The 14,913-nt window shown below is 44.0% G+C and overlaps 1 protein-coding gene across 2 annotated transcripts in view; it reads right to left on the minus strand.

The window, feature by feature from the left end:
- The window catches only part of RAB7A (RAB7A, member RAS oncogene family), a 68,076-nt gene that overhangs the window by 21,155 nt on the left and 32,008 nt on the right, over window positions 1-14,913 (minus strand). Inside the window, exon 2 of one of the 2 annotated variants that reach the window (XM_034658869.1) lies at window positions 9,047-9,149. The exons of the other annotated variant lie outside the window; for it this stretch is intronic. The gene's annotated coding sequence lies outside the window, so the exon portion shown is untranslated. The remainder of the gene's footprint in view (window positions 1-9,046; window positions 9,150-14,913) is intronic. 2 annotated transcript variants of the gene reach the window in all.

A 14,913-nucleotide genomic window follows, 5' to 3' on the forward strand; every position in this document is an offset into this window, starting at 1 on the left:
GGTGTATTCAGAACACATTTCCTTCCTTCTGCTTTCAAACCAAGCCTCATCAGTGTGCTTTGGAACGATTTCCTTGGAAGAACAAGCAATACTAACTATTCCATATGCTGAATCAATTCTTTCCCTCAAAGGTAATTTTTCCTTGCATAATAAATCAAAAGCTAGAATTTTCTTCTTAGCCTGGAGTTATCACTTTCTTCATCTCTGAAGCAGAGAAACCAACTGGCCATAAAGGCAGACACAACAAAGAAACCCCAAGTAGGTAGAAAGGTCAGGAAAATAATACCCAAGGGTCCGGGCTGGGAAGGGCCAATGAGGTCAGAAAGGGCCCGACAGAGAATGGTCAGGGGGAGGGCAGCGAGAACAAAGAACTGGTATGGGAAAAACTGGAGAAGCAGGGAACGGGCAGAAGTCGGCAGTCAGCAGGCCACTGCAAAGTCTGGCCAAGGCAACTTTGTGTGGTGATCACAAGCTCAAGATGCCTGCGCTCAAGTGGAGGTGAGACTAGCGCGTTGCGTATCAGGTAGTTGAAAGCAAAGCGTTTGCAAAGCCATCAAGACAACAGTGTAAAACACAGGGAACGAAGGTGAACCAGGTGTTGTATCATGTCCAAGATCATGCAACAATTGAGTGGCACAGCTGGAACTGTCAGATGTGTCAGCCCAGGCCCCAATACTCAACAATCAGGCCATTCTGTATACCAGCTCTCACCTCAAAGAGGATTCTAAATCACTAGAACTGGGGATCAGTCTGCAATCAGGCATTCTGAAAAGTTCCCTCTGGCAACTGAGGCACACACACCACGTTTGGAAACTACTGACTTGAGGTCCCTAACTGCTGTTCTGATTTACATGTATGTCTGATACAGTGATGGCAGGAATGTTAGAGGTGCAAGGCTGGGGCAGTTAAACCAAGTGGTTTTCTAGAGCCCATTAAACATTTTTATTTGCTTGGTGTTGCCAAGTTGCCTACCTCTCTAATAGCTAGAACCTAATAAAGCAATTGGCTTTTCTCCTACCCTGTCTCTCCCCCACCCCCAATTCAAGTACTGAATTATAGAAAATTCAGAAAGGTACACAAAAGAATGAAGCAAAGACAAAAAAGCACCCACAATTGCAACTTCTAATTCTCCTTCAAATGGTTGAGATTATACTGTTGCATCCTGTTTTTTCTATATTAAATATCATTCCGTGTTACTGACATTAAGGTTGCATGATACTGCAGCATATGGATAATCCCACTATTATTAAGCATACAATTAAATTATGTATATTATCTGATCAGACACACAAATGTGTTATCACTCAGCAAAATAGCATGAATATTTAAAGGACCTTGAAATATACTGATAAAATTATTTTCCAGAACAGCTTTATTAACACCCACACCATCAGTGAACTAGTATTTCCATTTCACCATACCCCAGCTATCATTAGCACAAATCACTGTGAATCATACAGCTAGTAAAGAGGGTCAACTGGTTCCATGTGCACCTCTTAGATCAGCAGAGATCAAACATTTCAACCAGGTATCTCTCAGTTGTCTCATGGTCTTTACCTATTTTACCTACCATAATGTGATTTACTGGGTACACAGTCTAAATATAGTATTGAGAAGGCAGCATCGCGGGGACATAAATTTCAGAAGTTGTAGGCTTCTGAGCAGATTCAAAAGTACTATTCTAAACTATAACCAGCATGAAACCTCTCCATCCCATTTTCTTCCAAGACTCTGTGCTCTGTACCTGACCATTACAGAAAACCCAGCAGGGGCACCTGGGTAGCTCAGTTGGTTAAGGATCTGCCTTCCACTCAGGCTCATGATACCAGTGTCCTGGGATCAGGCCCCCACCTCCCCCACATCTGGTTGCCTGCTCAGCCGGGAGGCCTGCTTCTCCCTCTCCCTCTGCCCCTCCCCTAGTTTACACACACACACTCTCTCAAATAAATTGAATCTTAAAAAAAAAAAAGAAGAAGAAAAAGAAGAAGATGAAGATGACCACGACCACCACCACCCAGCAGTCATCTTGTCCTCAAAACCAATGAACTCAAGGCTCAGAGTGAGGTAGGCAAGCAACACGTGCTGATAAGGTTTTGGAGAGGGTCACAGGGGAGGGACCGGGAAGGCATCTACTACCACCACTGTGCTGGTCGCCAAGCTGAACAGTAACGTCTGCCGTAGGTAGATTCTTTAGAACTTTTCAAACCGAGGTATCTGATTAGGGCCTAAAGAGCGAAAGAGCAGAGGCCTAAGAAAGAGGAAGAAATAAAGACCACTTCCTAAGCGCACACTGCGCCAGGCACACTACACTACAGGTCATGCGTTAAATCCTCACAACGAACCCATAAGGTCGAATTCTCATTTAACAGATGAGGAAACAGAAGTTTGTAGGTGGTCACTGGATTTGTAAAAATACTCAAGATGTGAGATGGGAGCCCAGGACCAATTACAGAGCGCTTCATCTCAGCCCTTACATTGGGTTGATCACAAGATCAAAAAGCCACGTCATGCTTCAAAATAATCCACAGGGTGAGATGGAGTGCGCAGCCAAAACAAGACGCGCACGAGCTGGTAACAGGCTGAGGGATGGGTGCGGGGGGGTGCACAGCGCTGTTCACGCTACTTTTGCACATATTTGAGATTTTCCAGAATAAACTATTGTAAATGCAATTTGTATTTTTAACAAATTAGGAATATCTGTGGGAAAAAAACATCAAGAATGTATAAATTTATTTTCATTAATAAAAATACTGTGACAAACTTTTATGGCAAATGTGTCCCAGATTCAGGCTTGATAATCATCTTTGGTTATCTGTGATAATCAGCCTTTGGTTTGAGAGCAAACATACTGTTAGTTTTGCCATGATAGAAATCTTAGGTTAGAAACATCTGGCACATACCTTCTAAAAAGGAAGCCTAAATAAAAAACTAGGTTATTGGGGCACCTGGGTGGCTCAGTTGTTAAGCGTCTGCCTTTGGCTCAGGGTGTGATCCCAGGGTCCTGGGATCGAGCCCCACATCAGGCTCCCTGCTCTGCTGGGAGCCTGCTTCTTCCTCTCCCACTCCCCCTGCTTGTGTTCCCTCTCTCACTGGCTCTCTCTCTGTCAAATAAGTAAATAAAATCTTAAAAAAAAAAAAAACAACCCAAAAAACAAAACTATGTTATGACTTTGGTAATAACTTTTTTTTTTTTTTAAAGATTTTATTTATTTGAGAGAAAGAGGGGGAGAGATTGAGCAGGGGGAAGGGCAGAGGGAGAAGCAGGAGGCTCCCTGTTGAGCAGGGAACCTGTCGAGAGGCTTGATCCCAGGACCCTGAGTTCATGACCTGAGCTGAAGGCAGCCACTTAACTGACTGGAGCCAGCCAGGCATCCCAGAAGTAATTTTTTTTTTTTTTGAAGAGGCTCTGCCCAACATGGGGTTTGAACCCATGACGCTGAGATCGAGTCATGTTTTACTCACTGAGCCAGCCAGGTGCCCCAGAAGTAACTTGTTTTAAGATCAGATTCAGAGAGAGAGAGAGGGATAATATGAATTTGGATTCCCACAACAGAGCAGCTCAAGATGGAAAGAGAAATGTTGGAACGAGAGAATTTTCTGGGGCGCCTGGGGGGCTCAGTTGTTAAGCATCTACCTTTGGCTCAGGTCATGATTTCAGCGTCCCGGGATCAAGCCCTGCATCGGGCTCCCTGCTCAGCGAAGAGCCTGCTTCTTTCTCTCCCACTCCCCCTCTGCTGTGTTCCCTCTCTAGCTATCTCTGTCAAATAAATAAATAAATAAATAAATAAATAAATAAATAAAATGTTTTAAAAAAAGAAGAAAAAAAAAACAGAGCGAGTGAGCATTTTCTTTCTTTTTTAAAGTAAACTCTACCCTCAAACTCATGATCCCAAGATCAAGAGTCACATGCTCTGCTGTCTGAGCCACCCACGTGCCCCAAGAGCAGAACTTTTTTTCTTTTTTTTTTTTTTTAAAGATTTTATTTATTTATTTGACAGAGAGAGCCAGTGAGAGAGGGAACACAAGCAGGGGGAGTGTGAGAGGAAGAAGCAGGCTCCCAACAGAGCAGGGAGCCCGATGTGGGGCTTGATCCCAGGACTCTGGGATCATGACCTGAGCTGAAGACATATGCTTAACGACTGAGCCACCCAGGTCCCCCCGCCAAGAGCAGAACCTTCAACAAATAATATCACCCAGCCAATTCCAATGGCTAAAAGGCACTATACAAGGGTTCTAGAGTAGCAGGAGACAGCCATAAAAGGTCATAAAGGTAAATAAAAATTCTCAACAGCACCTCTAGTGGAAGTAAGGAAGTTTGCAGAAGGTAGGTTTACTTGATGAGCACAGGAACCACAGATAACAAGTGAAGGAAGACTAGTTACAAAAAGGCCTAAGATCAAACGTTACCAAGGGGATCTCTCGAAAACTCACTGTGTGCTTGTCATCAGGCTAAGCATCTTATCTGTATCATCTCATGTGGGTATGCATGAAGATAAGGATAACTTAGTGTTACTTATGGGACAGTTTAAGTGTGTCCTTTGGGGATGGGAGCTGGAGCGTGACTACTTTAACAATCCAAGGGTTCGCAAATCCAGGAAATACTCTACTAAAAAAAAATTAAAAAAAAAAAAAAGGATAAAGGACAGGGGCGTAACAGATTGCCTGCGTTAAAAATAAAAATGCCTTCAAAAGTCTAGGCCCAGAAGAAAGGCAAGAAAATAACACCTCGAATGATGTTTTGAAAGCTCCAAAATTAAAACTGAAGCCGTAATTTCAAACAGTAGCAAAAATGTCCCTCCAATAAGGAAACGAGAAAGATGGAAACTGGAGTTGTTTGGAAACCCCATGATCAGATGGTGCCAGAACCAGGTGCAGGTACGGGAAAGTGAACAGTAGAAGAATGTAGGCCAGAGCCGCACGCTTCCAGGAGGGGACGCAAGGCGCAGGAGTGGAAAGACTGCCAGCTTGGGAAGGAGGAGAGAAGGGGATGAGTGGGAGGTCTATGACCAAAGCCCTTTGTGTAGAATCATGAAGTCACTTTGGGGGAGCTCAGCATAGTGCTGGTGTTCTAGAAACTCAAGACAACAGGATTAGAATGGAAAGCAGAATTTAGGAACCAGTCAGTACGGACAATCACTATCTCTGAATGTGCAACACGCATTTAGGCAAGTAAGTTACCTTTTTACTTTCAACTAGCTTTTGTCTTGTTTTTATTGAATAAAGTCACTTGCCTGGTCTGGAACACCTTCCCTGCCCTTCAACTGGCTAAGTTCTTAATACACTTCATTCAACACAAGTGTATTGCAGAATAATCCTAAAATCTGAAATCTAGGTTCTCTGCTCCCAGGGCACCAGAGTCTGTAGTTCAGTTTTTTCTTTCCCTTTCAGGCCCCTTCCCTTCAGCAGGAAGCCTCCTCTAGCCTCCCCAGGGCCCAAGAGAGACTCCAGCCTTCCTTCCACCAGTTTCCATTACATCCACCCAGTAAATGAAGAGATACTGTGGGTAGGAGTAAGCTGTGACCAACCCAGAGTGGAATCTGTCCGAAGAGGAAGCCCACACCTGGGACACGGAAGGCTGGGGGTAGTGGGCAGGGCCTGTGGAATTTCTTGCCGTGCTGAAGCAGTTTGTACTCTGGAAAGTTCAAGAGCCACTGGTTTAATAGAGTCAAGAATGTGGTCAGGAACATGTATTTCCAAGTCAAGGAATAATACGAGCTCAGTTGAATTTTATCATATTCCCCTTTCCTCCTAGAGGGCCTGGAGAAATATTACAGTCAAATCTTTAAAAAAATTTTTTTAAGTAAAGGGACGCCTGTGTGGCTCAGTTGGTTAAGCGTCTGCCTCCGGCTCAGGTCATAATCTCAAGGTTCTGGGATCGAGTCCCCCATCAGGATCCTTGTTCAGCAGGGAGCCTGCTTCTCCGTCTCCCTCTGCCTGCCGCTCCCCCCGCTTGTGCGTGCTCTCTGACAAATACATAAATAAATACAATATTGAAAAAGTAAGTAAAATAAAAATTCTAAGTAAAATCTACCCCCAACGTGGGGCTTGAATTCACAACCCTGAGATCAAGAATCATGNTGGTTAAGCGTCTGCCTCCGGCTCAGGTCATAATCTCAAGGTTCTGGGATCGAGTCCCCCATCAGGATCCTTGTTCAGCAGGGAGCCTGCTTCTCCGTCTCCCTCTGCCTGCCTCCCCCCGCTTGTGCGTGCTCTCTGACAAATACATAAATAAATACAATATTGAAAAAGTAAGTAAAATAAAAATTCTAAGTAAAATCTACCCCCAATGTGGGGCTTGAATTCACAACCCTGAGATCAAGAATCATGTGCTCTACCAATTAAGCCAGCCAGGCACCCTTATTTTTTAAAGATACACTGTATTTAGACATATCTCAAATTTCACTGCTAACTGAGGAATGCTTGTTTGTGCTAGATTTTATGACTTCAGTCTAGATGCCTGTGCTAAAATGGGAATGTCAGCATTCACCAGACACACAGGGCAGTACAAAGAATAATAAGAGATGGCTGGCCTTGCCTTCTAGAGGTTTGCTGTCTGGTAGGCAAGAAGACCTAATCATTCCACAGGGCAGTATAAATAACAGTACTTTAAGGGAGAGAACACTACCAGCAGTAATACTGGAACATTTTCAAAAGCAAGACTGAACAGCTGTATACACAATGCCTAAGAAGCAGCGTCCAATGCGTCAAAATTAATTGGTCAGGATGTTTTACTTGTTTTCCATCTCTTACAAGCTTCAGAGAAGTTCTCAGGAAGCCCAGGGGGAAATGTTAAAGGACTGAAATGAGAAAGAGCAGACTTTGAAGGGTCAGGTCTGAGGAGCAGTTGGACCACCAGAGGGAACAAGAGGAGGTGTCGGGGGCCAAGACAGCTGGGATGCCCACAGGGCCCGAGAGCATGAATCCACCAAGGCTGGAACTGGCGCCAAGAGCTAAAGCCCAGCCTGCCACGGGAACTCTAGACAACCATGCGAGGTAGCTATCTAGTCTAGCCTTATGGTATATTTCTCTAGAACATGCATCATTTCTACCCCCATATGCCCTGTATCTCGGGCCTGCTTGCCACTCCTCCCCCAGGGTCCCACCCCCTTCCTGTACCAGGAGGCTGCTCCTCTGGGAGAGGGCAACGTCTAGGCAATCTGGAGAGCCTGTCTTCCTGGACAGCACTCCCCACACTCCAGAGCATCTGGGTCCCAGGGCCCCCTTTCATCACACTGAACCGTGACTTGCTGCACATCTGCCTGCCACCCAAACGGGGACAGAGGAAGAGGAAAGTTCTCCTTGAAGGCAGTCTCTCCTCCATCCCTGAATCTCCAATTCCAACAGCGTGTGCTCCACATGAGGGCTCGGTAAGCTACTGACTGGACAGTGTACATATACTGTATGGTGGTGACTAAGCACAGGTGGCTATTTAAATGAAACTAAATGAAGTCAAATACAGTTCCTCAGCCACACTACCTACATTTTAAGCGCCTGACAGTCACCTGTGGCTGGCACCCACCATACCGGACATACTGCAGATAAGGAACATTTCCATTATCACAAAAGTTTTATCGTGCAGTGCAGGTCTAAACAATTCTGGAGTATTTCACTAGGAGATGTTCAACTGAACATCTCAATTTATGGCCATTCTTTGTTTCTTTACCAGTTTAACTTCTGTCTTCTTTCATTCTTTTTTTTTTTTAAAGAAGTTATTTGAGATACAGAGAGTGAGAGAGACAGCCTGCGTGTGCATGAGTGGGGAAGGGCACAGAGGGAGGAAAAGGGAGAAGCAGAAGCAGGCTCCCCACTGAGCAGGGAGCCCCATGCAAGGCTCCATCCCGGGACCCTGAGCTGAAGGCAGACACTTCACCGACTGAGCCACCCAGGAGCCCCGTCTTCTTTCATTCTTGACAACACAATAAAAATACTGGTTCTTCAACAGCAAACTTTATTATTTTTTTTGAGATTTTATTTATTTGTCAGAGAGAGCAAGAGAGCGAGCACAATCATGTGAAGGTGCAGAGGCAGCAGCAGACTCCCTGCTGAGCAGAGAGCCTGATGTAGGCGGGAATTGACTCCAGGACCCCAGGATCACAACCTGAGCTGAAGGCAGACACTTAGCCGACTGAGCCACCCAGGCGTCCCAACTGCTAACTTTAGATACTACTTAACGTCTGAATTTTTCATTAGATACTACAGCAGGATAACACTGCATCATAACTACTTCAAAATACCTGTAGCCGTTTGTCTTGGCAGACCAGGGGTGCGCAAACACTATACTAGGTTCTCTGCAACCCACTAAAGTGGAGGTTCAGTTAATGGTTTCACATTCACTGGCTTACAAGGAAAGAAGTGAGTACAGGAGCAAAGGAACGTTCAAATCAAAACACGCAATACTGTCAATAACATAAGGAACACTAAGGACCAGAAACCGAGGGCAATGATCGACTGGAACAGCTCTTACAGATTCCCTGCCTGTATAAGGTGAAATTATGAAACATCAATCAAATCTTAAAACCCTTCTGTGAGAAGCTGGGAAACTTTGGCAGTGACAGTTTAGACAGTTTCATCAGATCGGAGAGGGTCCTATTAGTTACTGTATACAATTCCGTGAGGCAGTCACAAATGTACTCTCAAGCACATTTATAGGAACCATGGTGCACTGAGGTGCTTCATATGGCTGGATTTATATTCCAAAACAATTTCTTCCTAACCACTTCCTGAAACAAGATGTCAAAGTAAAAGAAATGCAGTTTGGTAAATGATAAACTGTCTCCACACTGGAACTTTTAAAAAATTAATTTATTATTTGAGAGAGAGAGAGAGAGAGACAACACGAGCGGGAGGGGTAGGAGAGAGACAAACCCAAGGAGACTGTGCTCAGCGCAGAGCCCAACTCAGGGCTCAATCTCAGGACCCTGAGATCACGACCTGAGGTGAAACCAAGTCGGATGCTTAACCAACTGTGTCACCCAGATGCCCCGACATTGAAATTTTTTAAAGCTCTAAAATAAGTATAACAAATAATGTAAATGTAATATCATACCTGTTCAGGTTAGATGCCAAAAAGTTAACTCCCACCATTCATGGGACACACGACCCAGAGGTCCCAAATAGGGAAGCCTAGGCAACGTTGTACGGTACTGCCACTAAGAAAGAAGGAAAGAAGTCAAAGAGGCAGGGTGAGTTATATCAGATGGAAAGCAAATGTATCCTTTTCCCTCCCAGTAGAGGAAGGGTGGAGACCAATGGCAGGCAGATTCCACCAGAACTGACCAAGACACTATTCAAATGAGGGTGAGGTGAAGAGTCTCACTAAAGCCAGGCAGTCTGCCAGTCCCCATCTTAACACGAGCTGTGGCCAGAAATCATGGCACACTACACATGTCAAGGCTGCATTAGTACCATCTCTCCACTCTTGCATTCGAGCTATTCTCCGATGGACACACCCCAATCAGAGCTCTCCCTGCATGGCAGCCCACTCCTCACACATTTAACTGAAGGTTATAAGGACTCTCAACGGCTGCTGGGTCTTCAGGATATCTAAGAGCCCTTTAGTTCCAAAGGTGTTCCAGTTTCTCTGAAAAAGTAAACTTCCATTTCAACTTTTTCATCACCATACCACACCAATCCCACCTCTCCAAAGAATAAGATCTGTTGAAAAACAAAAGCCAAAAGGCACAAAATGAAGTCACTTATGCTAAGCCCAGCATCACCAAACTGAGACATAATTACAGTTCTGGCCTCTCCCAGAAATGGAATCTTAAACCAGTCAGTCAGGAAATACCTGGTCAACACTGGTGAGGTAATCTGTCTGACAGACCCCTGCCATCCCCCACAGGAAAGTGATCTTCTCACAACCAATCCACTCATTACTAGTATAACTTCCCTGTCCCACTCTCTTCTGCCTATAAAAGTCTTTTCATCTTGTACAGTTCCTTGGAGTTCCCTTCTCTGCTAGATGGGATGCTGCCTTACTCATGACTTCTTGAATAAAGCCAGTTAAGATCTTTAAAATTTACTCAGTTGAATGTTCTAATAGATAAAAGGAATAAAAAACGGTGGCTATATAGCATTTCTCTCTCTGATATTAGAAGGAGGGAGGGAAGTTAACTCTATGGAAAACACAAGTTAGAGCAGCACTCTTACAGAGTTTAAGGTTCTATAGACTTCTAAACCCTTGATTCTTTCTTCAAGTCAGATGCTAGGGATGCAGGAGTACTGCAAGTCTGACAACTTGTCTGAAGGGCTGAAGCTCAGCAGCTATCATCCTCAGAATAGATACTCAAAGTAGAAAATGCTTTTAAGTACATCAGCTTTAAGGGGCATCTGGGTGGCTCAGTAGGTTGAGCGTCTCAGGGCATTATTCTGGAGTCCTGGGAATGAGCCCGGCATTGGGCTCCCTGCTAAGTGGGGAGTCTGCTTCTGCCTCTGCCCCTCCCCTTATGCTCTCCCTCTGGCTTGCTCTAATAGATAAAATCTTTAAAAAAAATTAAAAAAAAAGATATTTCATATCATGTCTCCAAAATACATGAACAGATTAAGCCTAATATGTAATCACTGGGACTTAAATTCAGAAAGCCATTTTTAAGCAAGTATTTAAAAACTTGAATATGAAAGAAAAGAAAGTAGAACAGTATTATAGATTCTGATATTCTGTAAGCAAACCTGAAATTAAAAGCAGCATGGGATGTCTCCAGTGGGAAACTACGCATTATTTAGACACTAAATCTAGAGCACTTCCTTTTGTGTTGACTCTAGCCTTCCACTGCCTGTGACCCAACTGTAAGTTGTAGAGAACCCTTGTCTGTGGATACGCAAATGAATTCTAGCTGGAGAATTCTCTTTCTCCTGTAGAAGAGCCAGTTTTATGTTCATGTGCATGTTCCTTTCAACTTTACTGACCTACACTTAACATCTGTTCTTTGTATTCTTTGGTTGTAACATTTTCCCCATTTTCTTCAATTAATGAGTTAAAATCTTTGACGTGTTCATTTTATATTTAAATGACAGTCATGATCTTACCTTTTCTTGAAAAGGACCATAGATTTACCAGCTAACATTTTTTTTAAAAAGACTTTATTTATGGGGCGCCTGGGTGGCACAGCAGTTAAGCGTCTGTCTGCCTTCGGCTCAGGGCGTGATCCCGGCGTTACGGGATCGAGCCCCACATCAGGCTCCTCCGCTATGAGCCTGCTTTCTTCCTCTCCCACTCCTCCTGCTTGTGTTCCCTCTCTCGCTGGCTGTCTCTATCTCTGTCGAATAAGTAAATAAAATCTTTAAAAAAAAAAAACCAAAAAAACTCTAAAACTCAGCAAGAAAACAAACAGCTCAATAAAATAAATAAGCAAAAGATTAACCAGATACTTCACCAAAGATGAATAAACATGTGAAAAGATGAGCCACATTATTACTCATTAGGGAAATGCAAAAACCATAAGCTTAAACTACCAACCTGCTTGAATGACTAAAAAAATTTTTAATGACCATACCAAGTACTGGTGAAGATATGGAACAATTGGAGGACGTGGAGCAGTATTGCTGGTGGGAATGTAAGACAGAAAAACCATTTTATTTTTATTTTTTTTAAAGATCTATTTATTTATTTATTTGACAGAGATAGAGACAGCTAGCGAGAGAGGGAACACAAGCAGGGGGAGTGGGAGAGGAAGAAGCAGGCTCATAGCGGAGGGGCCTGATCTGGGGCTCGATCCCAGAACTCCGGGATCACGCCCTGAGCTGAACGCAGACGCTTAACCTCTGTGCCACCCAGGCGCCACAGAAGAACCATTTTAAAAATTAAACATACATTTTGGGGTGATGAAAATATGTTCTGGAATGAAATAGTTGTGTTGGTTGCACAATCTTGTGAATATACTAAAACATGGATGCCCGGGTGGCTCAGTCGGTTAAGTGTCTGCCTTTGGCTCAGATCATGATTGGGATTGAGTCCCACATCCGGCTCCTTGCTCAGCAGGGAGCCTGCTTCCCCCTCTGCCTGCTGCTCCTCCTGCTCGCACTCTCTCTCTTTCTGACAAATAAATAAATAAAATCTTAAAAAAAAAAAGAGTACTAAAACGAACCTTGAAAGGATGACTTAACAATTCCCCTCCTAAGTATCTACCCAAGGGAAATGAAAGCATATGCCCAGACAGACTTGTACACAAATGTTCATAGCAGGTTTATTTGTAATAGCCAAAAACTGGAAGCAAATGTCCATCAAACTGGAGAATGGAGAATTGTGACCCGTCTATATAATGGAATACCATTTGGCTATAAAAAGGAATGAACTATTCATACATTTAACATGGACGAATCTCAAAATAATGCTGTTGAGTGACAGCAGTCAGACACCTCTCCCCCAAAAGTACATCCACAGTATGTGCGTATACATAAGTACATACACAGATTCCACTTAAATGAAATACCAGAAAATGCACACTAGAAAGGAAGTCAGTGGTTGCCTGGGGATGGGTAAGGAAGGGGCAGTAGGCAGGAAGGAGGATTTATAAAGGGGCATTAGGAGACTTTTGGGGTAATGGATTCGTTCATCATCTTCATTGTTTCACAGACACATGCATACATCAAAACTCAACATGTAGAGTATAAACACGTACAGTTTACTATATGGCAATTATACCTCAATTAAGCTGTTCTATAAAAAAGAGAAGGTAATCAGAGGCTATTCGCAGAAATTTGAGGGGATGACGTGGAAGAAGCAGTGACCCTGCGATGCTGCACTTCTTACTTCATTCAGGATTTCGAATCTGGGTTCCGGTTTGGGCTTTTCTCAATGTTCTGCTGTACACACGTTTGTCACGTGTTCTGTTAGCACCTAGAGTCACATTACATACAGAAACCTTCCACCCACCCAAATCTGCCCAAGGGGAACATTCTCTTCTGCTCTCAGACTCAAAACTATTTCCTATGTTCCTCTACCCAACCCGTTACATCTGGTCTAGTCCTACCCATAACTAATCTTCCCCAAAACTCTTTTTTCCATCTGCACAACCCCAGTTTGAATCCTCATTACTTCCTGCCTCTTTATTTCCTCAGCTTCAGAGTCACCCTGCTCTATTTAGCTTGCTTTGCTATAAACACATAGTGTTAGCTACCACAGTCAGAGCTCCTTGGGCTAACTCTTCCAGCCCTCCCAGGCGTGGCCCCAGCTCCCTTTTGATCTATTTGTTTACGACATCCAACTTCCCCTTCTATTGTAACCTGCCTGTCCGTACTTTTCCAGGCCCAGCTCCTATAAGGAGCATCTCTGTTGCACTATGACCCAAACCCAGCGACTCCTGATTAGACTAGAGGCAAACAACTGACTGAAGAGAAAGTCAATCCACAGTGGGGGCTGAACCACTCAAGATTCTCAATGGAGGGGCGCCTGGGTGGCATAGCGGTTAAGCGTCTGCCTTCGGCTCAGGGCGTGATCCCGGCGTTACGGGATCGAGCCCCACATCGGGCTCTTCTGCTATGAGCCTGCTTCTTCCTCTCCCACTCCCCCTGCTTGTGTTCCCTCTCTTGCTGGCTGTCTCTATCTCTGTCAAATAAATAAATAAAATCTTTAAAAAAAAAAAAGATTCTCAATGGAATCTGAATGCCACCATGCAGCGTGGTTAAGCTGTGCCACACACTAGGCACAAGAACTGCAGCAACCGATTATCAGGGAAGTCAGACCCAGCTGGAAGTTGAAAGAAAAGAAGAACCCGTTTTATACCCACTAGGATAACTATAATCAAAAGGACAGATGGTAACAAGTGCTGATGAGCATGTGGAGAAACTGGAACCCCATACACTGCTGGGCCAAGGTGAACTGGTGCGGCCTTCTGCAAAGTCCGGCAGTCCCTCAGAAAGGTAAACACAGAGTCACCTTATGACCCAGCAATTCCATGCCTAGAGATGAGCTCAAGAGAAATGAAATGAAACATACATCCACACAAAAACCTGAACACAAATGTTCACAGTGTCAATATTCACAATAGCCAAAAAAGAGGAAACCACCTAATGTGTACCGACATTTGGTGATGCACAGAGAACAAGCTCTGAGTAAGCAAAATCATTTGGACCCTTAGGGAACCTGAAGAAATCAAAACGGGAGAGATGAGAACCCAGGAGGTGTTCCACAGAGATTACAACCTTCCCCCTCCCATTAAGCTGGCTGGAAACGAATTCCCTAAGATTCTCTCCAGTATCCTTCTGGTAATTCTTCCCAGCCAGTCCACGTGAGTGATGAGTTGTGCAGAGACAGCCTGGACTGCACGCACTGTTCCCATCCCCGGAAAGAAACAGCTCTCTTAGCCACAACTTTCTCACTTTGCCAAACTCAGTTCCTTTTCAGTGCCCTAGACTTTTCTACTTCTGACTCTGCCGGTGACACTGCTTTTAACCGGAATAGCCCTCCTGCCCTTTCTTCCACCTACCTTCCCTAACCCAACTCGAAAAACACTTAAAAATAATGCCTCCTAAACTGAACAAATCCGTCTTCAGTTGGCCTCTCCACCTACACACAAAAAATTAACATCAACACTGATGTGCTCCACTGAATACAGACACTCAAAAACAGCAGCCTCAGTATGTAACAAATAAATGTTTGCCAAATTGCATTACTTCAGAGGACAGAACCTGAACTAGCTGTTTAACAAGTTAAGTTTTGAGGGGCCCCTGGGTAGCTCAGTCAGTTGAGTGTCAGACTCCTGATTTTGGCTCAGGTCATGATCTCAGGGTCGTGAGGTCAAGCCCCACACAGGGCTTGGAGCCTACTTTTAAAAAAAAGAAAAAGAAAGAAGAAATACAGAAGGAATGACTGAAATAGAAAAAAATCATTTTGCAACCCTTAATGAAAATGAAAGGTTCAGGTCAAGATCATCAATGATGCTAATGCCACAGGTGAAAGGTGGGTGGGGAACTAAA

The sequence above is a fragment of the Ailuropoda melanoleuca genome, chromosome 4 (genome assembly GCF_002007445.2).
Source record: "Ailuropoda melanoleuca isolate Jingjing chromosome 4, ASM200744v2, whole genome shotgun sequence".
Lineage (NCBI taxonomy): Eukaryota > Metazoa > Chordata > Mammalia > Carnivora > Ursidae > Ailuropoda > Ailuropoda melanoleuca.